Below are 27,324 nucleotides of genomic sequence, written 5' to 3' on the forward strand. Positions count from 1 at the left end.
GGCCGAGTTGTATACTCCGCAATTCGTGCAACATGGATGGCCTGGACAAGTCAAAGTGAACACTGCCTTCGAAAAATACACCCTGAATGGCGCAGTAACGCGCGCGTCAGGAGGTTTTTAAAGGCAGTGGCAAATGGCGGCGCATCCTATTCTATCCTATTTATAACAATACTGTCCTTTTTTGGATAAAATGATAAACCGTCACGCAACTGGAAGCAACAATACCAACGCAATGCGCGCATCTCAAAGTTGAGGCTCTTTGAAATAATGATAGTGTTTGCAGTGACAAGCCATGACAAACATCAAATGAGTTCACAGCCTATGGAATCAAAGAAGCTCGCTTATGTTTCTCGTTGCATGAGAACTTCATATGGCGCTGGTGAGCATACCGTTACTGGGTCGCTCGTCTTTAATGCAATCTTAATAGGTGGCCATACAACAACTTTTGCGCCGTAGCCATGTAGTCATGATGAGCTTCCTCTATTTTCTTCGCCGGTATGGACTTTTAATTAGCTGATGTTCTTCCGTATGTGATCAATAAACCACAATTCATTTTTGTTCTATTGCCCGCCTGATGACATGGTGAAGGCGCACATTTAGGCTCATTAGCATGGATTTGTATTACGAGGGTAGTGCTCTTACTGGAGCAGGTTAGCATTTTTGCAAGCTATAGCAGCAAAAATTCCAAAACTGTTTAAAAACACCACTCCACTTTCGCTCCCTTACAATATGTTTGATATTGTGAGCACTTCCAAAAGAAACAAAAAATAACGGCGCCATTTAACGAATGTTAAAACACTACAAAAATCAGCAATACTTGTAGAGGCAAGAGTGGTGCGCAGCAAACACATATTTGCTAGAATAGAGCTACGAAAAAAACTTACGCCACCTCATGACCTTTCCCGTTCGTCATGAATTCAATAGCCAAATTATCAAACTTTATTGCGCATTCGTCTTGATCAATCATCATTGGCGCTATCATCATTATATGGTACCTTTAGTAGCAGTCCAGAAGCTTTCTCGTTTACTTTCTCATGACTTTCTAAAAGGTGTAAAGACATATATGACTGTATAACTACATAAAAAAATTACAGAACGGCACTGATGTGCCCAGAACTATATGGTATTTATGTCTGAGAAACTTTCAACATCTTAACACGTCTTCTACCCATCCAGCGTCAATCCACATATCCCAAAGCAAACAAGAACTAAAAAGCCTCCACTCAGTGTGGATTGAAAGGTAAGTTGTGCCAGGCGAAATTGAAAAGTTGTATACGTGGATAGGCTACCTTTTGTGATTGCCCCCCTGTTGAGCACGCACAGATGCCGCTGCAGGTTTTCAATGAGTTTCTCGAGTCAGACGAAAGCTAGGAGGCGTATACGCACAGCGTTGAAGCCACGTTTCAATCTCAGAAGCTCAGAATTGAGGAATGGATGGGGTAAACAAGAAAGTTACGCCAACTTAGCAGCTCGACTCAACAGAACGCCATCAGAAAGCAGCCCGTCAAGGTTCAGTGATGTTGTGCACAACAGGCGGGCGTCCTCTTGATTGAAAACAGATAGTTCTAAACACCGTACAAAGCAATGAATTTTGTCCGCGGAAACTTGTCGCACAAACTAAACGCCCTGGCTCAATACAACTGCGTTCGATGCGAAAACAAAGAAACGTCAATATTTCCTGGCTATTTTCATTTGGTGAACCTTTCTCAGTTATCGCTTCCTTTGTTGTTAGTTCAGTATATGCTGCAGTCCCCTGAAAGGAAATAAACTTGAAGCAGCAGCGTCGCATTGACCACAACAGCAAAGTTAAGCGCTGCGCTTGAACGTCTAGGCCAGTATTGACGTTACTTGGAGTGGACATGTGGGCTCTTCATAGCTCGAGAGAAACTGCTATTTCGCAGCAAAAAAATAATAAATAAATAAAATATGGCGTCCTGGCGGGTACTGCGAGTCTGCCAGCGCTCGGCTAACGAGGAACGCCGTCAGCGCATTGCAGCGTCGCACTTGGATGGCGCATGCGTAGACGGTAAATCGGGGGCGGGATAAGCAGGTATCCAGGAGCGCGCCGCGCATTCGTCTGCATCATCATCATCATCATCATCATCATCAACAACAGCCTGGCTACGCCCACTACAAGGAAAAGGCCTCTCCCATACTTCTCCAACTACCCAGGTCATATGCTAATTGGGGCCATTTTGTCCCTGCAAACTTCTTACTCAAATCCGTCCACCTAACTTTCTGCCACCCTCTGATGCGCTTCCATTCTCTTAGAATCCAGTCCGTAACCCTTAATGACCATTGGTTATCTTCCCTCTTGATTACATGTCCTACCCGTGCCCATTTCTTTTTCTTGATTTCAACTAAGGTGTCAATAACTCGCGTTTGTTCCCTCACCCAATCAACTCTCTTCTTATCCCCCCCCCTTAATGTTAGCCCATCATTCTTCTTTCCATAGCTCGTTGCGTCATCCTCAATTTCAGTAAAACCATTTTCGTAAGCCTCAAGGTTTCTGGCTCGTAGGTGCGTACTTGTAAGACACAGCTGTCATACACTTTTCTCTTGAGGGATAATGGCAACCTGCTGTTCATGCCTGCTAAACGCACCCCAGCCCATTCTTATCCTGATTATTGCAGTCTCATGATCCGGATCCGTGGTCACTACCTGCCCTAAGTAGATGTACTCCCTTTTGTACATGTACTCCCTTTTGTAGATGTACTGCCTCGCTACCTATCGTAAACTGCTGTTCTCTTCCGAGACTGCTAAATATTACTTTAGTTTACTGCATTACTTTAGTTCGGCTGCATGGAGGTGTTATAACCAACTGTAAAGAAAAATCTCCCCGTAGCGTACATGCATTGAGACCGGCAACCAGGAGGGCACTGCCATGTTGCAACTCCTTGCAAGCGCGCAGGCGCAAACGATGATGAGTGATTCACACGAGACTTGCAATCAACGTGATCCCGAGCCTGGTTCATTATGGTGGCGCATCAGCTGCCTGAACCAGAGTTCAGGCAGCTGCAAACGCATGATTTCAGGCAACGTTACTATCAACAAGGCAACATTGCAACATGGCGGCGCCTTTGCGGTTGCCACTTTCTTTCGCCCAGCGTTTTCTCTAGAAGCCCGATATTAAAATTCACGCAGAGACTCCTCTGAGAGTTGTCGAAGTACGCATCAGTACTGTGCCACTTGCTCATCGCCACGGAGCCCAGTGTCATTATCGATGCTATGAACCTTGATCCCACCAGTGTTCTCGACAGGGTTGCGACGATACGCACTGCAGCGGACGGCGGCGCATGGTAAATAAACGAGGCACGCAAACTACTGCAGGTGGCGGCGCCAGGTTCGCTGATGACGTTTTGATCAATAGAAGCAATTATTGTTCTTTAGTACCTGATCCTTGCGCATAGAACCATTATTGAACGTCACCAACCATACTACGGCGACTGCGTATGGCGCAGCAGCATGGGCCCCTGTCTGGAAAGCGATCTGCGATGGGGAGAGGGTCCGGTGAACGCTGATAGCTTCGTGCCATTGGTTTGCGCTGTGTTCTCGCCTCTAAGCTGGCATGAAATCGAGATGGAGCGCGAAGGTCAATTAGCTCGCTGCTGCGGGCCTATAAAGCGATCGTGTTACGTGACGAACGTACGTATTTATTCGTTGGGTAGGCATAGAAATGCTGACGCATTTAAAACCGTTACGCCATGGACGTATGCATCGACAAAGGGCGTAGAAAAATTGGAGGACGCTTAAGCTTCGCCTTCAAGAGTGGAACGCGATAGCCTTATCGCACCCTGTTCGCACCACCCACTCATTCGATCGGCATGCTCTTGAGTCACGCAAAGACGAAACGTCCGCCTTAGGAAGCGGAACGAACCAAAGAACTCAGTGTCTCGGAGGGAGAAACGGTCTACGTGAGCCAAACGTCGTGATCGGCACGGAAAGCCGGGCCGTGACGCGCCATGAGCGCGGACGCGATCATGGGGCTGAAGTCTCGACGGGATCGTCCTCAATCTCGCTTGGGAGCACCACGCAGACACTTGACTCCTCGCCAGCAGCACGGCACAGATCGCAGTGGACGCTTTCCCACCAGACGCACTACGGCGCAGCGATCACGTCAGAGTCGTCCCGCATCGGACGCTGCACCTAGGAATCGCGCTGTGAGTGGAAGGAGGCGCCGCGTCGCCTAAACACGAGGCTTCGAGTGACGCACGCTGGAAGTTGGAAGGGGGGAGAGCGAGAAAACTTATTAAACATTCAAGAACACGTTCTTAAATTTGTTATTATTTTCGTTGTTAAATGTTAGTGCAAGCTACCTCTGGTGCTTACTGAACTCGCTTTTTTCATGTAGCCATTGCAGGAATCGGATTATTTCATAATGACCAAAATACAGATTTACGATGTTGTGAGCTCCGTTTTCACATATTGATGATCGCTAGAAGTGTTTATATACTTATATAGTAACATACTTAATCAGTGTTTCAATTTGTCTTTGGAAATTTGGATGTTCGCAAGTTAACAAAACATCTGAAACAAGCTCACAAACTTAATAGACCACAATCGTCGGCGTTTCGCATGCTTCAAACGGGGTTATTTCCCTTCAGGGGCAGATTCAGTCACTTCGCACCTAATGTAGAACCCCACTGTCCAGACTGTGGGGAGGCGTACTGCTCCTTGTCCCATATGCTCTGGCAATGCCCTGCGTTACGCAGCTCATCGCTAACCACTCTAACCGACTGGGAGGCAGCCCTTAAGAGCGGCGACCTCTCAGAGCAACTACGGGCTGTCCAGAGGGCCTGCGACAGGGCGGAGGACCACGATCTTCCGACCCCGACGTGGGTGCGGCCCGCGACGGCTACGGGGACTCCCTGAAAAGGGAGGTACCCTAACGCCGGTTCCTCAGGACCATTAATAAAGTTCTTTGTCTGTCTGTGTGTCTACTTGCCGGCAACGGTGGCAACTGCGGCATTAATGTGCCTCAGCAGGTGTACTACTGAGGACAAATGAAATGCGAACCGCGGATTGTGTGGCCTAAGTAGAACTAAAGGTAGAGTGCATGCCGTCGGCCAGTCATTGTGCGCATGCGCGGGCATGTGGTTCTCGCGCAGAATGTGGTGCTGCTCGCACAAGTGCAATAGACGTGATCCGTACTTTGCCCGAAAGTTATTTTCTCATCCCCCCACGGCACTGCCATTACCACCTGGCAGTAAACTGTTACGGTAGCTAGCACCATCGCAGCATCTCTAGTACAATACAGCTTTCGCAGGCCCAGTTTCCTAACGCACGTTGCTTTACTTTTGTTTCCACCATTAAAGCTGCCAGTGCCTAATCGTAATTCGAATAGTACGAAAATGTATTACACTGCAGGAGAAACAATAGCGCTAGTTACCTTAACGGTAATCACTGGCAGGAATGGCACTTGGCGGGGTGAGGATACATACTTCCAACAAAATACAGGTGACATAATTTGAATAGGACAAGCAGCCTAGCACTCTGCGTTCAAATCAAATGCACGTGCATGTGTACTTACAACGATGACTGCCCGACGCCGCGCACTGTGCTTTCAGTTGTGCTTCGGCCACACGCTCTCCTGTTTGCATTTTATTTCTTTCTACACGCTCTCCTCTTTGCATTTGAACACGACACTGGCGCTGTCATTTTTCAAAACACGAATTGCCACCAACCCTCCGGCGGCTCCCTTCTACACGTCACAGCACCCGTCCGACGTAATTCGTTATTCGGGACACCTAAACGCGACCATGGGCCTTGCACGAAGGGGGGGGGGGGAAATTACTGCCCCTAACCACCGCGCCCTGCATTAGTACCTAAACGCGCGCTTTACCTCCCAGGCTCGCCGATAAGACGGAAGCGAGCCGCTTCCCTACCGGCATCCCCAACCGGCATTCCTTTCCCTTTTGCCGAACACTTTCCCCCCGCTCTCTCTCCCTCTCTCCCCCTTTTCTCCTTTCCCTCGTTGAGTGGAGCGCCGCTCCGAGGCGCGACCCAGTCGGCGGCACCGAGCGACGGACCGCTCAGATTCGTCCCGGTGGCGCAACAGTGTGCAGCGGCGTCGACTTACTCCGCGCGCAGCTATCCTTTGGATTGGCTCCATTCGTGAAGCCACCGGGCATTGTCGAGTGCCCCCTGATTGAACCGCGCTGCCTTTTTTTCGGTATGCTTGAGTCTGCTTTCGCCACTGTTCTTTGTTTCCGTCTAGTTTGAAAGTAGACAGCGTAATTTTTATTTCTTCGCTTTCGTAGCCATCTAAATGTTGCGTAGTGTGAACAGTGGTACCTGTTGCCGTCCCTTCGTCAGACGTCTGAAAAACGTCTCCGCTCGCTATGTGACCTGCCAAGAATAGACGAACTGTCGTCATCCGGTCTCCACCAGGACAGACGGTCTGCTCGCCGTGACTCTGCAAGCGATGAAGTTGCGCGCGTCGTGTTTCCACACCCTGGACTCAACTTAATTCCCCAAACTTCCCCTTTCGTTCACCATGTGTCCCGAATAGGAAACGAAAGTTCCTCCCGATCTGTCATATACTTTGTGGATACTGAACCGGCATTCGATAACGACTACGGAAGTAAATCCTCCTCGGAAGTGCTGGACTAAGGAAAGGTGTTAAGCCACCCAGTAGCACCACGACACTGGGTTTGAATTTATTCGTCAGTTACGTGAAAAACGTTACCGTCTCTGAAACTTCAAGTGCGTACTTGGATGCTGCTAGGGTTGTCGAGTGCCACGTGACGGGTACAACTCTAAGCTTTGTTTTGAGTAGTGGACTGGGATATTGAAGACCCCTGGATTCACTGACGACGTGGTCTATGCGGATAAAAACCGGAAGGCACAACTCGAACTCGGTGCGAAGGGAAGGTCCATCTTGCAAGCGTCTTTAAAAGGGTGAGCGACGAATTTATTTTTCTTCTTCGCAGGTTTCGGATGCGACAAACAGAATAGTTTTTTTGAAGGAGAAAAAATTGACAGCTTGCAGGGGCGTACATGGTCCATATTTGCAGGAAAAGAAATATAAAGTAATGAGGACGATAATAAAACTCCTGCACATTGTTCACTAAAAGAAGGCATCTATGATCTTAATGTTATTCTTTCCATACCCTCCATAAATAGTCTATAGACAGGGGCTTAGCATTCGGTACTCTACTATTTGTGTGTTGCAATTACACATCGCCAGAAGCTCTTATCATAAGCAGCTGTGATGCCTCATGTATTTGCTAGAATATAGTACCTCCGCGCTCATATTTCGCAAATGTATGTGATTCGTTGTGGTGAATGTATGTGGCTCAAATGAATATTATTTTGAATGAGAGATACGGAATATGGGGAGAATGACGTAAAAACAAAAGCGGCGCTTTCACTTCTCGGCATCTTAAGTTGAGTCGAGTTACCAACTAAACTCGGAGAAAAAATCCGCTTTGGCCTCTAAATTGGCAACCGCAAACAGCAAGATCACAAACAAAAATCTGAAACAACTTGTATGTTTATTTTCATAGAACTATCACCAGCAAATCACGTTTGTTATTTATGCGTGGATTATATGAACAGGAGGACACTTGCTGCTTTTAAAGATTTTGCTCGCGTTAATGCTACAATTCAAAATTTTTTTCTTGGCGTGTTGTTTTGTGACTTGCTGGCTGTAGGCACGTAATGTTGAACTAAATTTTTATCTCGGTCCGCTGATATAGCCTAGGTTGCGGAAAGAGCTGATAATTTGCCTTCGTTTTAGTTGTCAAATGCGAACTTTAATATTTGCTTAGTGTAATAAGAACTATAAAAACAATTGCACTTAACTACCGGAATGAGTTCTTGGAATTGAAAATGTTGGCGAATATTTGTCAACATTTATGCAGAATTAGGTTACTCTGAGCGAATTCAGAGGGCATCTAGCACATCAAAAAAGATACCAAATAACTTAAGTACAATTAAGAGCATCCCAGTGACAAAAAGCTGGAAACAACCGAATGTACCGGAGGTTTTCAGACACTTCCTACAACAAACACGATTTGTCATGAACAGAATGGGCACTAGGAGTACCCACAGAAATCGATGACGACTCTAGGTCAACTAGAAAAAAAAAAGAATCAAGTGTTTTTTTTTTTTTTAGGGAGAGATTCGGCTTTTTCAGCGTAGCAGTATTCCGTGTGCCTTTTTAGTCGAAAAAATATTTTACCTCTTTCAGATTCGGCAATGCTCAACCACTAGTTCTGTTGGGCTTTGCGCATGCACTCCTTCCATAGCGGGCGAAATCGTGCCACGTTCGATATCAAAATGACTATTGCATTTCGCTTTATATAATTTGTAAACATGTGCAGTATATCCTTCTATTCTGTAAACCACACACGGGTGATCCTTGTTCGAAACGCGATATTAGACTGCGTCGCCAGGCAACGTAGTTAGCTTCTTAAGTGTAATCGAGCCGATTGTTGCAGGAAAGTGAGCAGCAAACCAACGCGATTCGGTGCAGCTAAGCTTACGATCAAGTTTAAAAGTAGTATAACACTCTCAGGACTCGTTCTGAAAGTCCATACTTCGAGCACTTAATTGGTTGATCTGCGATATTGCAATACGTTGGTTGCCACAATTAATTGAGAAAATATATTGACGAAATGGCTTAATCACCTTATTGCACATTGGTAGCTCTTTCGTGGCTTGTTTACTGAAATAATTTGGCACAAATGGCGAAAGGTTGCAATTCGCAAAAGGCAATCATTTAGGAATCCTGTAAAACTTCTAATACGCGCAGTATAACTAGAGGGAATGTGAAAACAATATGTGGGGAAAAATGACGAGAAATGACGCGTTGACGTAGAGTTTCACACCCTTTTCGATGTAAGAAAAAGAGAACTCGGCTTAATCAGTAACCACGTTAATGATCGACGCCCACATTCAGTGGACTGTAGTAGCAAGGAGGCACATGTGCTGTTAGAAGAGGTTGTTTCTAATCAAAATTTTTTTCCAGCCGGTGACAAGGTCAGACTATTTATAGAATACAATAAACGCGGCAAAAGCTATCTGCTTCTGCAGGGTTTCTTTCTTTACGATATGTAGTGCGAAATATTATAATAATTTCAGGAAATTCCCAAAGAGCCTATGCATTTTCACAAGGAAAAAAAAATAATTTGCGAAGCTCGAACAGGAGGTGTTTCAGTTTGTCAGAGGCGACAAAGAGTTTAGGGACTCGACTTTGATCGCTTTTATATTGTGTGTATGGAAATTAAAAATAAGATTGCTACAAAAATAACACAACTTTATGCACATGTGGATGAAAAATTGGGTGAAATAATGTACGTACAAACTTCAACGTTAACAGCCACTTGTAGCACAGGAGGAGCAATTTCTGCCCTCATGGATCAAGAAATCGAACATACTACTTCGTGCAAACCTTAAGCCATAAACTACAAATTTGTGAATTTCGTTTCTGTCCATACCTGTTCGAAGTATACCCATCACACATATACCAATTTCTTGCCTGTTGCACGTGCACATTTTTTACTGTTGCTTTTAATTACTGATCTTGCTACTACTGTTCGTGTTACCAGTGTAACATTGTATATTTCCTTCGCGGTTATGTTATTTACACGTATTTCAATGCGCTCGCAATGCGTATACAAGCATGTAGATGTATTGATGCCCATGAAAGTGCATGTATAATACGCGTTGCATTAACGAAGCTACCATTACGAAAAGCTTACTGTTTGTATTGCGGATGTGTGCACTGCTGTTATTGCCAGGTGCTGCTGAACCTCTGATTGGCTGGGCTGGGGTACGCGTGAGAAGGAGACAGATGCCTTCAGCCAATCAGCCCTTTAGCAGCAGTGGAAATATACGTGTCCACAAGGCGGACACTAACAGAGTGTCCCCCCTGGTTTTTGATCAAATGAAGTGGTTCCCTGTCTCGTTGTAAGGCAGCAGCAGTGCAAAGAAAAAAAAACCCTAAAACAATCAGCCAGCTGAGAGCCCAGCTGCTGCTCAAGTGGCAACATTGGCAAACGCGTACCGGGCGTGTAGATGGGCTGAGCTACAAACAACTTACATGGACAGGTAGAAACCGGCACACTTAATGAAGGAAACTTATTGATGTTCAAAGCCCACCCAAAAGGCATGCAGCACAAACTTTAAATATTTTGGAAGCAACGTTACATACCGAACACTTATAAACCATTTACCGAATTTTCAACGCATTGCAGAAGAAAAGTGCCTTGCATAAGTGTATATGAAAGTAGCAAAACATTTATCACAATATGTAAGCGGACACACAAGTGCTTCGCGCAACGCACAAACTCTAACACACTATCATGAAAAAACATTTAACAGTTCTTGCTAACTTAATTTCCAGCATAGCTCTACTATAGTTTCTGCAGAAGGCGCCAGTGTGCTGGCGCTGAAGTTGAGTGCTGACTACCATCTTCATTTCAATGATCATTCCTCTTTGTTGTAGAGTAGGAGCCCTATAACGTAAAACTATTCCAATATGTTTCTATTCCAATCGCCTGACGTCAAATTTGCGTAACCACCGACGCAAGCACCGGGCGGTCACCCGCAGGGTTGTCTGAACAGACCAATCAAACGCTCTCCTCGTTCATAGGAGGTCACTTTTGTTTGCTTGAAAAACGAATAATATTGCCTACACTGAGCCGCTTGTCGTATCTAATTGGCTGCCAAGAAGCGAGGAGAACGCTCAAGTAGAGAGGAATTCACTGGGGCAGAGCCAGTGCACTGAAAATCGATAACCGGATGAAGATGGTGGTGCTGGCGTCTGCGATTCGTCGGCTTTCCCTTACTTAGCTTGTGGTGGCTGGTCGAAAATCACGGCGGCATGCAACGGAAGCTTAAGAATGACGCTAAAACTGACCCTCAGCACAGAAGAGTTCGCAGAATGAGGTGGTAAACGTGCCGAAAGGGCTCGAAAACATTACACGGCCACGCAAGAAGTTTTATTATACGCAAATACACCCATGCTCTCCGGCAGGTGCGAGTTGCCAGCGTCGCAGCGATCGGCAGCAGCCATCTTTTATTCCTTTCGAAACGGGGCAGCCTGCGGCTATTCCGAAGAAAATTCAGTTTTGTTCGGTATATTAATGCATCTTTATCGCGTACACGTCACTTTGACGCGGTGAGATTGTGCGGTTTTGTGACGTCGGGTTACAAGCTGGTGAAGTGGGTGCAGCCCGAAAACTTTTTACCAATAGCCGAGGGCTAATGGGGAAAAGGGGTCGAATCAGAAATAACTTTTTTTCTTTTTTCTGTCAAACCATGCATAATCAGTGTGTACGCATCATATCAGATGTGGAAGTATCGCGGTTTTCGTGACGTCGCGTCACAGACAGGTGAAGTGGGCGTGGTCGAAAAAAGTTTTTGACCAATAGTGGAGGACTGATAGAAGAATTGGAATAGAAAAGTTTGGAATAGTTTTACGTTATAGCGCCCTAGCATGATTCTTATATCCGAATTTATAGACGCCAATAACCAAAGCCTAATTCATAAATGAATCGCATATGAACAACGCAATGTTTCTGTTAAAATACGGAAGCTATCATTTTGTCGCATATTTCATTGACCAGAAATTCTTAAGGTAAAATCGTGCCTTCTTTAGGATGAGTTGCTGATTACCAGAGCTTGCACAGTCCTAAAACGGGAGGGTTTCTCCGCTCCGGGCGGAGTTACATTTCAGTAACAGTGCTGAGTGGCTGTTCCTGCATGTCAAGATAAATCATGTGCACAAGGCTTCTATTTTGGTTTCCATTCCAAAAGTCCTTTGTCGTGCAAATGAAGCAAACTCACAGCTTTTAAGTATACCGGGTGTTTCAGCGAACACTTTCAACATTTTTTTAAAAATGTTGCCCCTGGCATAAAGCACAATACTAGTTCATAAGGTGGTCTACTAGAAGCGGCGGACACTACTTCCGCAAAAAAGTGAAATGCATAATCGACTAAAAACAAAAATTCACTAATCAACTTTTTAACTAATTACCTTATGGTCTGTGTTGCAATTTACAAATTTTAGCCGTGGAGTTCGCAGAGCCGGTCCTCTTGGAACGAATTCTTAGGGTGACACCATTCTTCAGATAATAATTTCCAAACTTTGTGGAGAAATGCATTAGCGTCCCAGTTACTTCCTTAACGAAACGTCCTTTTATGCATTCAAGAACAAAAGTAAGTGGAACGCAGTGGAATGACTAGAGTTCGGTGATCCGACTGGCTTGGGAGTCCACGGTAAAAGCACAAACGAGGCAGGGAAACGTGGCATGGTTTGGGCTTCTTTTGAAGTCGGAGTATTGTAGGGCATTATTTGTTTCGAAAGAGATCCAAAGAACATTGATAACCAGATATGGCCGGCTAACGTGCACATATATATGTAGCTCGAAAGCGTGCGCATGGAATGTAGGAAAAGGTCAAGAAAGTCGGCAACTTCGTACAGGATAATTGAAAGTGTACGTAGACAATAAGGAGTGATAAAATGAAAGTGAGAGCAACAAAGAAGGTGAACGGAATGCGAAAGATGTAAAGAAAGATGGATTCCGGAGACTTACAGAAACTGCAAGAAAGAAATCAGGAGAGAAAATCTGTAGGATAACGCAAAAGGGAGTGCCTTGCTTTTTGAGGACAGGGCTGGCTGCCACAGGAAAAAAACATACCGGAGCGAATGTATGTCACAGTATGACCCATGCGTGTGATGCAGAATTCCGGAAGCGACTCGGCAGATGGTAATCGAACGTTACGTTATTCACATAGCAAGAACCGTAGCGATTGCTCACCTCTGATAAGCTTTAGGATTCGATGACAACGGAAGGGTTAATTTGTCAACAGTCAAGATAAGAGATGAGAATACTGGTCGAAGAAGAGCACGGAATAGATTTACAGAACCGTAGTCATTGAAAGTGTAGGTAATGATGTACAGTAGTAATAGAAGGTTTAAATCAGAAAATTATAATCGAGATCAAGTAGGCATAACTCCAGACAGTAATAGGTGCAGTACAACCTGATTAAATCAAGCAAGCTAGGGCTCTATTCGTCCCCGTCCCGTTTCTAAGGGGATGCCAATATACGTAATCATCAATGGGAGGAAGAGCTTTGAGTCATGGATCGTTTGAAAATATGGGGCTGCCCTCTTTTGTTCTTTTCGCTGAGCTTTAGGATAACTTTTTCCTACCATTCCTTCAAACAAAAAAAAAACACTAACATTGACATGAACTCGCCGAACTGAACGCACGCGTACAAAATAACGAGCAACAAATTGATACTCGAGGCACATATTTTGTAATGACCCTTTTGATTGTTTATCCTTCTCGACATGTATTATTCACGCTGACGCCGCCGCTCCGTTTCTATCGCTGAGGTGTCCCACTTGGAACAACGCACGATAAGAAAGCAAGCATGAAAAAAAGTTTAATATATGACTAGAGAAATACGGGCCCAAGACCTTTTTTTGTTACAAGCTTTCGCGCGATCTGGCCCGCTGTTGTGAAGCAGCGCTAGAACTCTAACGCAAGGGCAGTGCAACCACCTTGAGAAACGTGCACGTTATGGCCATTTCACCAGAGCGTCGAAAGGGTAGGCGAACCATACGGTGGCGAAAGGTATGGGCCGCTTATCCCTCCTACATCGCCGCTATCAGCGGCTCGCCCGGCATAGCACCGATTTCGTCACTTCTCCACAAACAGGTGCCGCTCGGGCTCCGCGGTCGCTTGCGCGGCTACCGGGCACCGCATCGTAAATCAAGAAGCCCCGCGCGGTGGCTTAAGTCACGGAGTGGCGCCACATACAACGTTGAAACTATAATGCACGTTCTTGCGGCACAGCGCTACTTTGTCGTGCGAGAAATAGAGGCCTGGGAGGGTGGCCCTCTTACTCTAAGATGCCCCCCCCCCCCCCCTACTCGAACGTTCGAGCTCCCGCACGCGGCGTTCATCAGATATGCTGGGCGCGGCAAAGCGTGAAGCTGAGGCACGAACGAGAACGCGAATTCGGAGGCGAAGGAAATAGCAGTGTCGCCACGCTAAGAGGCTTTGCAGAATACGTGAGGAGGGAGTGGCGCGTAACCAATTTTGATAAAGGGGCGGCTTATGCAGATGCGTAAGGTGCTCGGGACAACAAGAACAAGAACAACAAGAAAAACGCAGGACGAAGAGCGCTAACTTGCCAGTAAAGAAGTGTTTGTTTATAGCATTTGTGCGGAAAAGCTGAAGGAATATCTCGTTGGCTGCGAGAGCAGGACGTGCAGTCGCAAGTCGTAGTGCCAAAAGGGGTGTGTGTATTCCAACCTTGTTCACTACATGGCAGGAATGAAAATTCAAGCGCCACTCGACGCTTTCAGCGACCGTTCCAAGTACAGCTGCCATCGTCGAGGCGAATTGGGAACTGGGCATTTCTGAGCACGACTTCACAAAAAAAATAAGCTGCGGTGTGGTATTGTGCCTGCACGGAAACTGCCCCGTATATTCGAAGAATGTGATAACCGTAGTTACATTCTGTAAATGCACATATTTATTTCTACTTTTTTTTCAGTCAATCAAACTGTCCATCACGCTGGCTTTGGGAGTGTTGATGTCTACGCATGCAACTTGGAGGACACAGCACGCACTACTGCAGAGAACGAGAACACAGTCGTGCGCATTGCACAAAACAATAGTTTTTTTTTTTTAGATGGCGATGCCCGTCGTATCGGTTAAGTTAAGAGTGCGAGGAATCATTTAAGTCTAATTATTTTCCGATATCAGGACAAATAAACATTTTACCAATCCAACCTTTATTACAATGAATAAAAGTCACAATTTCGCCCGAGAGGTAAACTATCGATTGCGATATAAAATTAGTAAACAGCTATATGAAGTAAGGATAGTAGTTTTATCGGCGGTATAAGCTTGTAAACATTACCTTACTAAGTGAACAAATATGGTGTCACGCACGCACAAGCAAACATGAACATATTTCACTCGATGATCACGCACACACGCTGCCGAAACATTGGAGTAAGGCAGCACAGCTGCAGCAGCGAGCAAATAGACCTTCATGCTGCGTCTCGTTTCGACGCGAGTTACACGACGAGAACACCACAGCGCACACGAAGCTATCAGCACTCGACGCACTCTGGCCGAAAATCCGGACGCGCGAAGACTCTCTAATAACAGCCTTCCAGACAAGCTATTGCAAGCTTACACAATATTCAAAACGCCTTTACTAAGGTACTGACCACTACTGTTTCTGATATGCAATTCGGAGGATTTCAGCGTCATTTTTACATGTCCCAAGTGCATTTAGTTCGCAATAGACAACCCACAAGTAACGGCAACAAATGTTAAAGCACGAGTTAAATATATCGGGCAGCACTGAACCGGCAATATACAGAAAGAGATGACGCAGTTCTTATGGAGGAGCAAGTTCTGCATATGGTTTGATACACATAGCAGGCGATTTTCCTTTACTTTTGCGCAAATTATCCTGCGAGTACATGTTTGACCAGGATCTTCCAAGGAAGCGTTACTTTTCAGCTACCACCCTGCGCAACATTTTGACAGGCATCAAGATTTCTCCATCTCCCATCACTGCATCTGTCACAGGCTCCAGTGTCCGCATATTCCAAGATGCAGCTTTTGGGCCTAAAAACTGTCAGGTGCACAAATAGTCGGGGAAAACATCTAAAACGTCGAAACAGAACGGAAGAAACTTGAGGGACATTAAAGTAGCCTGCTGCGAGGGATTCAAAGCCTCAAGTACGCACGGAACAATAGAGTTGCGCATGCGCGAGTACATCGAGAAAGACAAGGTACATTAATTTCGCAGTAGTCCTCTGGTGCATGAAAGAAGAAGGTGCATCAGAAGGAAAAGTCAGAGAATGCTGCCTCACTATTTCGTCCTAATTGAATTAATGTCTGTGTGAAGTGAACTTAAGCGACGCTTTTTTTTGCAACATTCACGGACTTCCTTACCATGGCCGCTCGATGCGAAGGCTGTTTTGCCGCATAGATCACACTTCAAAAATAAATGGATTGCGCGCCCGCTTTCCTCGCTTTCCAGCACTCCAGCCGGCTGCTCCAGCCGTTAGGCCACAGTCACACGTGAACTTCTACGGAGACAGTGCCAATCAACTGTAATGATCGCCGTGTGTGTCACATTTCGTAGCACGGGTGCTTCAGGGTGCATGGTGTGCCCGCATATTTCATGTCAAATACGCAGGAACGAAATGGGCGAATTAATAGCTTTGATTCGTCGCTTCGGCAACCCTTTCCTTAGCGCAGGTTCCAAGACGTGCGTTGAACTCACGTAGCTTTTTCTTTGATTTCGCAATTTGCTGTGAATAATTTTTATTTCGAGTCGTTTGCCTCAAAAACGTCTTATCTTCCTTAGCCTTCGTGACGCCCGATAATGGTCTTTGTCCTCCCAGAGTGGGTTGCACCATTTCACTACAAGAAAGGATCCTCAACCAACTCTGGAACAAGCCAATTGGCCAGCTGTCCGTAATGCTGCGGAAAAGGCTGCTCTTGGCAGCGCTCCTTTGGCATCGAAAGGCAGAAACGTAGGTACAAAAAATATATCACCACGACTTTCAAGGCTGTGACGAGCTCCATGTTTCTAGGCGTGCCCTCGACAACAGGAGAGCCGCATCTAAAGGTTCAACATGGGGCTGTCATACGTAAACTAAAGAAAGCGCACGCAAAGCCTACGTTCATGTCAGTGCCAGGGAGAAAGCAAAAAAGATGACAGCAACAAGAAATAAAGAGCCAAAACAAAGCTGAGTTCACTGAAAAATGGGAAAGTATGCAGAAAAAAACCTCGACGGCTTTTGAGACAGGGCCATCAGAAAGGCATTGTGACTGACTTCGTTTGTCCGGACGCCATCGGCAGCAACAGCAACGTCGCAGAGCGGGAACGCTGTCTCCCCAAAGACCACCGTGAGGACAACCATTAGCGGGACGTCTGGACGTACGGAGAAAATCGCGTCGAGGAAAGCAGTGCGGTGGCTTTGAGGAGACTCGAGAGTCAGATGTCGTCGGAGTTGTCGCCCACCGACTTCGCTCTCACGAAAACCGCCAAAGACTCGCCGACGTGTCGTCTCTGTTCCACCGTTCCTTTGTACCAGTATGCAGAGTGAAAAAAAAGGAAGGAAGTAAGGCAGGTGGAGAAGGCTTCTGCCAGTCGAAGCGGAAGATGGCCGAGTCGGCAGAATTCTGTCCTTTTTAAAACGCTAGTGAGGCGAAATCAGTGTGCGCAGAGAATGGCACGCTGTGCGAGAAAAGGCACAACAAGCGCGGTGGGACCAAATGTAAGCACAAATGCAGCAGCCGAGACTTTAACGAAACAAATATAAGTACAAAACTATTATTCATATAGGTATAAGAACGCTCTCCCAAACGTAAACGAACCGGAAAGAAATCGGGTTATACTGAAAATAAGTGCAATGTCCGCGCGTCGCACGATTTCAAACATGCAAATGCGCGAGATGCGCTACTGTGTCGTTTTGTGCCTACCTAATGGTCAAGAAAGCGGGCGTGGAAAGATTAGAAAGATTCGCTTAATAAAACATTTGCTGCGATTAGAATGTTTATTGATCCTGCGATTTGTAACCGTGTAATCCCGTACAAAACAGGGTTGGCAGTCTGGACACCCGTAACGAAAGTAAAGATCCTAGTTCCGTAGAAGTGTCCTCACGTTCAGCACAGCTTCCGGAAACTACGTTTCCGGAGCGTTCCTGGCGCCCTTCAATAGGTGTTGCCTAACAACCGTCGCCACTCGGCGGCGAAACGGCGGTTCACGCCATTTTGAGACGCCTGCTCACCTTTGAACACGCGTACGGGCCACTCGCGCGCGATGGCACCGGAGCTCCGTTGACGCAGTTTCGCCACATATGCACCCACTGCGCCACATATGCCCCATATGCACCCACTGCTGCGAAGTGCTCTTCGCACTTCGCAGCAGCCTCAGGCCTGACGTGCTAACTATCATTGTTATGGCTACGCCCTTCGAGCGAAACGAATGAATAAATTACTGCGCACATTTTCGGACTTGTATCAGTGATTCTGCATTGAACCTGCCTCTCCTTTTGAGAATGAACGTATCCCTTTTCCAGTATGGCCAATTTCTCTGAAAAAGGGCTAAGCATTATGCAAAAGTGAAGCTTTGTTATTTTTTTTAGAAACTCTCTGGATCTTGGTGACCGTGGGCGCTGCGTGGCTGTTTTCTTGCCGACTAGGCCGCAACCAATCACAGCGGAGGACTCGCGCGACGTTCCCCCCGCAGGGTTCCTTGCACAACCACCCGATAGCACTCGCCTGCAAGCTTCCGCGGCAGCGGCGGTGGCGACCGTGCGGGTAAAAGTAAAAAAAAAGAAAAAGAAAAAACGCCAGGATGCCCTGCGATCTACCGCATGTGTTTGCTTCTTTTGCAGGACATTGCATTATCCTGTCCACAATGGCTGAGTGAAGCCTTCCGTGTCACTTTGTGCGGACATTCAATGAACACAAACTCGTATTTGGCTCTTTATGCACTCACACAAAGCGTAGCTGTAAGTAGTATCCAACTCCTTGAATCTGCTGCTTTTTTTCTCGTCTGTCTCTCGCTTAGGCTCCTTGCGTCTCTCCATGGGGCTTAAAATATAAAGGCCTGGAAAAAGGCTGAGTCCAGATGTCTTCTCTTTCGCTGTGAAATGTTGAGCAAATTTGCACGTTGGGCTTCTTGCTATATCTTGATAGAAGCGAAAGACGTAGCGTGTTAGAAACAGGACAAAAGAAGAACACAGACGCGCACGTGTTTGGCGCTAATGGAGCTTCACAATTAGGCTGAATAGAGCTTCTAATCTAAGCAAAGTTGAGCTTCACACAAGTACCTTGATAGTAGAAGCGTGAATACTACAAAAAAAGAAGAAACGACTCATAAAACAACTGTTGTAGCACGCACGTGGGACAACAAGGAAATCTAGTTTCAAGGGTTGAGTTTCGGCTTATATAGCTTGCGAAGATACATTAGACAAAACCGGCATAAGCCGAGATACAGTTAGCGCTGGAACTTTTGCATTAGTTAGCGAAGAAACGATTGAACGAAATGGTTGCTAGCAGAGGTACGGACAAGTGTTTCTGTATGTCTCAAATCTGTTTTTCCCCACGACTCTACGCTAACCATTGGAATAAAACTACTTGAAAGGTATTAAAAAAGGCAAGTGAAGTTTAGGGCACAACCTAAAATTCTGCATAGAAATACAGGAAAAAGAAAACTATAGTTGAGAGTGTGCGCACACAGCTGCCGACTGATGAAAGGAACCATCGAGTACGTTGCTCTATATCTAGTTCTTAGCTTTGGTTTATCTTGCCTGATGCTCGTACCCATTTTCTCTACCTTCAAACCACCACACCTGCTCCTAACCAAACAGTCTAAGCAATTTTGGCGTCTGTGTTTCCAATCTTCAAATCACGCAGTCCGGATTTCAATGTTCACACAAATATTGCGAAATGTTTGAGCTTTTGATTCTGGCATTGCGTCCCTTCGCACAGCTTCGTACTGAGCTGAAACGTAGAACCCAGTACGGTGCACGAGACAACGGACGGGTCCACGCGAGTTGTTAAGTGTTTTCTTCAGTCTTGAAACAATCATAGGTCGACTTATTTTCTCAGTCTCAGGCGAAAGTGCCGTAGTTGAATTCAGACACTCCAAGTTCCGTGCACCCCGCCCTTTTCCAATACCCGCAGTATCCAAACAAGATAGAAGTTCTCGGACAGATGAAAACTCGAACAGGTGATGTCCAAATCTCATCTCCAGCAACAGCTTTCACAGAGTAGCGAATTATAATCCCCAAGGAAATGTCTTTGTGAACTGCGGGCACCGTAAACATTTGTTGGAGTCCACAACAAGTCCTATTTGCCATGGTTTGGACGCCACCAATTGATCAACCGTGATGAAGCGAACGAAGTGCCTGTAGCCCACGTTCGGACAGTTCACTCTAAAAAAATTTGACAAGCTTTGAGAGTTACACTCTAAAAAAATTTACACCCGTTGGGGTTTATATCTGCTACACACTCTTAAAACGGTTGCACCCTTTGGGGTGTATATTTGTCCCACAACAATAATCGTTATCCGTCTTGCCCGCGTTTCCTTTCTCTAACGCGGCGAGCCCGGTACTTCCCAGTCACGAACGGCATGCGCGTTATCAGTGTGACGCAGCATTCTTCACAGGAAAGTAGCGAGCGCCGAGTTTTCAAAAAAGGAAACGCAAGCAAGGCAGATGACGATTATTGTTGTGGGACAAGATAAGCCCCAAAGGGTGTAAATTTTTCTAAGAGTGCACAACAATAATCGTCATCAGCCTTGCTTGCGTTTCCTCTGTTGAAAAGTCGGCGCTCGCTACCTTCCTTTAGAGAATGTTGTGTCAAGCTGATAACGCGGAAGCCGTTCGTGACTACACTCTAGAAGAAGTTTGCACCCTTTGGGGTGTATATCTGCCACACAACAGTATCGTCATCTGCCTTGCTGGCGTTTCCTTTCTTGAAAGCGCCGCGCCCGCTACTTTCCTGTCGGCAATGCTACGTCACGCTGATAACGCACATGCCGTTCGTTATTGGGAAGTAGCGGGCTCGCAGCGTTAAAGAAGGGAAATGCGGTCAAGACAGATGACGATTATTGTTTGGGAACAAAATACAACCCAAAGAGTGCAAACTTTTTTTTAGTGTTGTTGTCCTGTCAAAGACAAGTGCTCCTGCTTGGCTCCAGAGACATATTTTGTTCGACCATGGCTGACGGATGCAGATTGTACTACACTGTGAATTTTGCTGCACATAAGTTCAATTAAGTCAATTAAGTAAGCGGAACATTGTTGCAAATGCGTTCCGCTTAGTTTGCGATACCTGCGTGCTTAACGTAACTTGCGCCAAGGATGTAAAAAAGTGGATAGCTACAGCTACACGAAACCAACGGCATATGGTTTGCCGTCATGTGCTGCTCGTTAGAGTATGTTTATATTCCGCTTAAATAGGTAATTAAGATGCGTTATGCAAACTTTTCATTATTCACTTTAGTTCAAAGTGCGTTTCAATGCGTTGTAGAGGGGGTTCAGAAACAACCGATCTAATTTTTTGTGGCAACGTACATGCTACGTGGTGATCTTTTTCGGCGTTTAAAGAAAGCCCGCGAAATCTGAAAAAAAAACCACGTGACTGCGCTCGTGCGCTATCCGGTTGCAGCGCTCTCAGCCACGCGCGCACAGGTAAATATGAACGCACATCGCTCGATGACAGCGGGAACTGTCTGTGAAAACGCTGGAGTTGGGAATCGCCGCAGCAGCCGCGAGCCAATTGACCTGCGCGCATCCGTCGCTTCGACGCGTATGAAACGTCGAAAGCGCAGCGCATACGAAGCTGCCGGTGCTACGCGCACTCTGCAAACATCTCAGATCGCTTTGAAGATGAGGTCCACGCGGGCGCGCACTTACGCCACGTCGCGGACCGCGTTCAAGACACACAAGCGCCGGCAACGTATACCTACAGCGTCCGCGAAAGGCGTCTACTACGGCGTCCGCGATTCGCGTGTCCAACGCCGTGGTAGACGCCGCGGTTGTCTCCACTCTGTACGGAGCGGCGGGCGACGAGGACATCGAGGCACAGTAGTAGCCGGCGGAGAGAAACACCCCTCCTCCCTCATCTCACGCCCCTGCATCGCGCTCCACAGGAGAGGGCACACATCCGGGCCGCGTTCCTCGCTCGCGCACGCCAGATCGAACCGCGTTCACCGGCCCACCCTCGCAAGCTTTCCCTCATACAGAACCTCACGGCAACGGCAGAAATGCGCCTGGAGTGTCCATATAGTTGGTATCGCAATAAAGGTATTTTCAGCTCTTAGCGACCAACGTCTGTAGGGGGTACCAGCGAAACACAAAGGACGCGCACACAAGGAATAGGCGTTAGACACAAACGGACGCTAGAAAGTCCAGCGTCCATCCGTATCCAACCCATTTTCCTTGTGTACGCTTCCTTTGTGTTTCGCTGGTACCCCATTTTATGCGAAGCATATTACGAGAGCTCAACCCAGCTCCTCAGGCGCGGCGGTGTCGCCTTCAATACCACGTGACACTGTGACGTCACGACAGAGGAAAAACGGGGCTCCAAGTCGCGCCGTCGCTCGCGGCGTCGCCTTCAAGGCTGACCACGTGACACCGTGACGTCACGACAGAGGAGAAACGGGGCTCCAACTCGCGCCGTCGCTCGCGGCGTCGCGGCGGTATATAAGCAGCTGCGCTTGCCTCTACTAGACACTCACGAGGTGAGATGCCTCCTGGAGACAGAGCTGCTCGTTGGAATGAGAAGCGAAGCTGGCGGCGTGCTACAGAGACTGTTTCTAGGTGGCTTTGCTACGGCGCAGCGACTACGCGCCCCGCATCGGACGCGGTGAGCGTCGAGCAACGCAGCGTTCGGCGCGACAACGAAATGTGCGCCTGAGCAAGCGCCGCACGCCTGAGCCGACGCCGACGACACCGGCTTTTCTGCGACACGAGCTCCTTAACGCTGTCGCGTTAAAATAAAGGCTAGTATGCTTCGCATCCTGGGCTTAACCTTATCTAAGCCACAGCCAGTTTTTTCAAGTTCATCTTGCACTAAATGGCCCTAGAGCTTGCGCTAATACATCTGTAGGATTTTTCGAGTTGCAGTAAACCCATTGCATCAACGCTATTGAACATCGAGCTTCACTGACGACCGCTTTTATTTGACCACTGAAGCTCAAATATTTTATTCCATCATAGAGACATCTATGATCGCTCATATAATTGCCAGAGAAACTAATGTGCCATTTCTGAAGACGTCTTGTAGCAAAATAGCTTTTGGGTCGACGCTGGAAGTAAAATAACAAAGCCACGTCCTTGTGCGTCTGAAATGCGCTGAAATGCATACGTATGCATGAACGAACGCGCCTCTGCTATACGCCACGAAAACCACGAAAGATTTCCCTATGGAGCCTAGATTGCGCTTCTCCACTTTCGCATACTCTAGGCAAGTTATCATTCGCCCCGTCCGCAAACCCGGCTCTTCAGGCGCCTCGGTTTTGACGCATTTGGCGCAATTTCTGATCTCCGTGATACGCATAATACGTTCTTACTCCAGGCCAATTGCAAGCTTTGGTTCATCGTCCGTCTTTTTTTTTAATACTTACCCCCCCACCCCCCCGGTTGCTTCAAGAAGCTTCTTGTGTCATACTCTTTGGTTTATTTCAGCGTTCAGAAAAGATACTCCAGACGTTGCTACAAACACGAAGACATATATCAGGTTATGAGCTGTCTTTCGGGCTTGCCTTTGCTGCGATGTGGAAAAATGGCGTTATTTCACTATATACAAAACGTGCGCGCTTCTCACCGAAAAAGCAGTGCCACCGCTAGCTCATATCTTTTCTATTCGTCTCGGCGATCACCCAACAAACAGGGAAAAAAATCTAGGAGAGTATTTTGCCTGGAAGCTAGAGCTATAAAATTATGACCAATAAAATAAACCTTCCAAACCTGTCCTTTCATCATGGTTTGCAGGTCGTCTTTTTTTGCAGCCTATCATTCGGCAGTGTTGTCTGATTATACACGACACGGAGACGGCCCACTGCCCAGATTGCGTCTGCCTCGTGGAAGAATCAATGAGAGATTGCCTCCCTAGTCTTTCTTCCGCGGAGTGTTTATAAATCAAATTTTAATGCGATGCTATCACAACGAGTACTTTTCGTTGCGCGCCTAGCAACCCTTTTCCGCTCGTCTAATTCGTTGAGTTCCAATTCGCTACGACAAACATTACGGTTGAGAGATGAAAAAAAAAAAATCTACGCAGCCCGCACCATGTGGGCGACAATACGCCATGTCTTCGTTTTACGTTCTTTGTGTGTTGCCGAAGCTACGGGCCTGTATGTGATGCAATTATACGAGGCTGTGTCGGATGCGAAATGTGAAATGCAAATATAAAACATTCATTGAAAAGTTGCAGGGTCACAAAGATTACATGCGCTAACGTCACGTAAAAGACTAGGAAATGGGAGTTTTTTGTTCCTATTGTAATGAAAAAGCGCAGCTTAGTCAGGTGCATCACCAGCGCTTTTGCGCACGGGGCCGGTACTGACTGCTCGCAGCGTTTTTGACTACCGCACCGAGTTCGACCTCTCACTCCTCGCGCACCCTGTCACTAAACACCTTCACACTATTATTAACTTGTCAGCAAATGTAGTTTTTGTATGCGCATACTTATGTACAGTGCTCAATGACAAACGCCACAGTTATCGCACTGGCGACCTGCACTTCTTGCTTCTCTACTGAGCGTTGGGCGATCGCTGGGGCCAAATGCAGCTGCAGCTCCCCAGAAAGTTCCTCGCTCCATTTGTACCACAATGCACCAGATCGCTGTCCTTAGCGTCCGCCGGCAGTGGAAATGCAGCCATGCGGCCTGCTTTTCACGTTTGAGTCACCGGGAACTGTTCGTAGCGCTCGACGACTAGAGAAAACATAGTGCACCGTAGGCCGAAATACTTGCGAGTAAAATGTGCTTTAAGTGAGCTGTCCTCTATTTTGCACGTGTTATTCGTCGAGAACGTCCTGAAGCAAGGAGCGCCCATGACAACTCACAGAAGATGTAATGCATGCGGGAGATATTGTATCCCGTTCGAAGATTACATGCTCTACGCTTAATGAAAGCGAGAGCTACGGTTCGTAATAATAGCAATCACGTGCGCTGGAAGTAAAAGAAAAAATAATGACCGCACACAACGTGATTGTACATCGACGTTGAACAATAAAGGCTCACTGCATCCAGCAAAGCTGTGATTGTCAGGTCCAGCATATGCGAGAAGATTAACTTCTCAGTGCCAGTAATCAGCATGCACAGAGGACGAGATGCGATTAAGACGAGACACACAACTAATGCCATATTGCGCCTTCGTTGTTATGGTAGCGCTATCTAGTTTCGTTCTTTGCATGCCTACTATTTTACGCACGAAAGGTTTTAAAAATAGTCATCAGACCTTTCTAAAAAATACACAGAGTAAACTTTACAAACTGCCATTGCTGCCAACCTATTGAAGTGTACCTGTATATGAAGATTTCAGGCCACGCTTAGAAAAAAAAATCTAAACCTAGCGAAATATTGTTCTGGAAAGAAAGATTCGGAGACGTAATGATCCCGTCCTTCCGTTCCGCGGAGATCAATACGTGTAACTGCAGGCATCACGGCATGGTTTGGTTTCAGTCAGCGCAAATTTCCGCTCGAGTCGGCATGCGAAGAATGACTTGTGTTCGCACTATGGCGCAGTGAATGGCTCTTTCAATCGAAATGACAAAGTGTGGATGCCCTGGCCTGATTATTGGAGCACAGCTACGCTGTAGATTTGTACGCCGTTTTAATTAAATATGCGCGAGCATCTGGAACCGGCCAAATAAACGTATGCTTGAACTACCAAACAAAGCAGGGCATGAGAATCCCACCATAAGCGGGTGATTGAGATTGCCCAGCGCTGAGCACGACAATGCGGGTGGAGCGCTGCGTAGTTGAATATGCACCCGAATTTACCCAGAACCAGCTATAGGCAGAGCAACTTTTAAGAGTCGCATTGTGGAGTCCCAGTGGCGAAGTGTTTGGGTGAGTTGTGGCATGTAGGAAACAAAACTACAACAAAATTCGCGCGCTTATGCATGCTTTGCTGCAACTGATTTGTGAGCGGGTTAGCGTGATTCTGCTGAGTCGTTAGGTCACAGAATGAAAGAAAGGTTCATTTCACACATTTGGTATCGGTACGCGGAGTGGCACACCATTTTGACACTGCTACCTTCAGTAAAGGTACTCCAGTGCCGGCCTCTTCACAATTAGAATAAGGCTACGTGTCAACCTTGCCGTTTTGCTTTTGTACAAAGGCGTTTTACATGTCGATCGAAGTATAAGCGTGCCGACTGATGTCTTCTTTTCAGAATATAGTTTCTAGCAAGACGCTGTATTGTTAGTGCGACGAAGTCCGGAAAGCACAGCTTGCACAGTGAATTCATTTCTGTTTGAGTGCAGCGACATAATTATTTATGTTTGTAAAAACGGGTTTGGAAATACATTTAAATTATAAGTTAAAAATTTATTTGCGTGATGAAAAAAACATTTGCAAGAAGCATGCTGACAACGTGAACAGTTGCGTCCGTTAAACTCTAGGAAGCCTAGGGAACTCCTTCATTGGAGCTCGCGTCAGAGGTTGGCTGCACTGCACACTGTCCATACTTAATTGCTGCATGCAAATGATCATTTTGTATGATATTTTCATTATGTTTAGCGCAACATAAAACTTGTTTTATCCATTCCTGAGATAACTGCGCTGTCTACAATGGAAGTTACTAGCATGGTAGCGCCTTAGCGGCTGTTACTAATCTGGCCTCAATTTTTACTCTATAGTATATACAGTAACTATTTCGAAAGCGACAGGCTTAAATATATGCGAGGCGTCTCGTGGTGAATAGATAAAAACAGAGACTGGTTAAATGGGAAGTGCCAGGGTCTGATGCTTTTTGGCGGAAGCTTAACTGCCTCGCGTGTGGCTTACATGAATATCTTGAACAGTATCGCGAAAACGGAACCCAAAGGCGACAAGTAGATGAATAAAAAGGGGGAGGACAGAACGAAACGAAGGTGATTGCGGGCGTGCAACAGGAATTTGAACAGTTCATTAATTGGCATCTCTCCCCGCTACGAGTGCCTAGAAAACGAAAAAAATGAGCTCAGTGAGAAGGCCGAAGGCATCAAATATCGCTGAGCCTTCCGTGTTGCGTTCAAGCAATAAAGGTGTATCATGCGAACAGAACCAATGTAGCAAGTAGAGTCGGCTAAACAAAAATAGCGATATAACGGGCATAGATTTGAAGAACCCAGATATGCTATCAAACGAGACAAACGAGAATGACAATGACAAACGAGAATGACAATTTTCAGAAATTCTTTCTTTTTCTGAGTAACCGCCCTACAAATCAATTTCTGTTGAACACTAGAATTCATAAAGGGTCAAAGTAGGTAGCGGGCTGCTAAACCCGTCGCCTTGAGGCAGCAACGTTCCAGACAAATAATAGTGCCACGCAGAGCGAACGACTAAATGAAAGTTATATTTGCTCTGGCTCTGCAGCTTTGGTCAAGAACTTGTGCGCTCTACCGTTCACTGCTCACCGTGGCTGCGAATATAGCGGATGTCTGAGCCGTGCCTGTGGCCGCCGTGCCGATTGTGCACAAGCGAGAAAAGACCGGCTAAATTGTGGGTCCTGTCAAATGAACAACTATGGTGGCACCCATGGGTACGAGGTGTAAAAGGTCTACAGCACTGGTTTGTCGGGGACAGCGCTATATGGGA

General features: G+C 46.5%; 1 protein-coding gene and 1 long non-coding RNA gene across 4 annotated transcripts in view; one reads left to right on the forward strand and one right to left on the reverse strand.

The window, feature by feature from the left end:
* LOC139061113 (uncharacterized) overlaps window positions 1-27,324 on the reverse strand; it is a 705,274-nt gene that overhangs the window by 619,296 nt on the left and 58,654 nt on the right. The gene's annotated exons all lie outside the window — the stretch shown is intronic.
* LOC139061112 (glycine receptor subunit alpha-3-like) overlaps window positions 6,059-27,324 on the forward strand; it is a 90,285-nt gene continuing 69,019 nt past the window's right edge. The window contains exon 1 of the mRNA XM_070540658.1: window positions 6,059-6,900. The gene's annotated coding sequence lies outside the window, so the exon portion shown is untranslated. The remainder of the gene's footprint in view (window positions 6,901-27,324) is intronic.

Source organism: Dermacentor albipictus, chromosome 6 (genome assembly GCF_038994185.2).
Source record: "Dermacentor albipictus isolate Rhodes 1998 colony chromosome 6, USDA_Dalb.pri_finalv2, whole genome shotgun sequence".
Lineage (NCBI taxonomy): Eukaryota > Metazoa > Arthropoda > Arachnida > Ixodida > Ixodidae > Dermacentor > Dermacentor albipictus.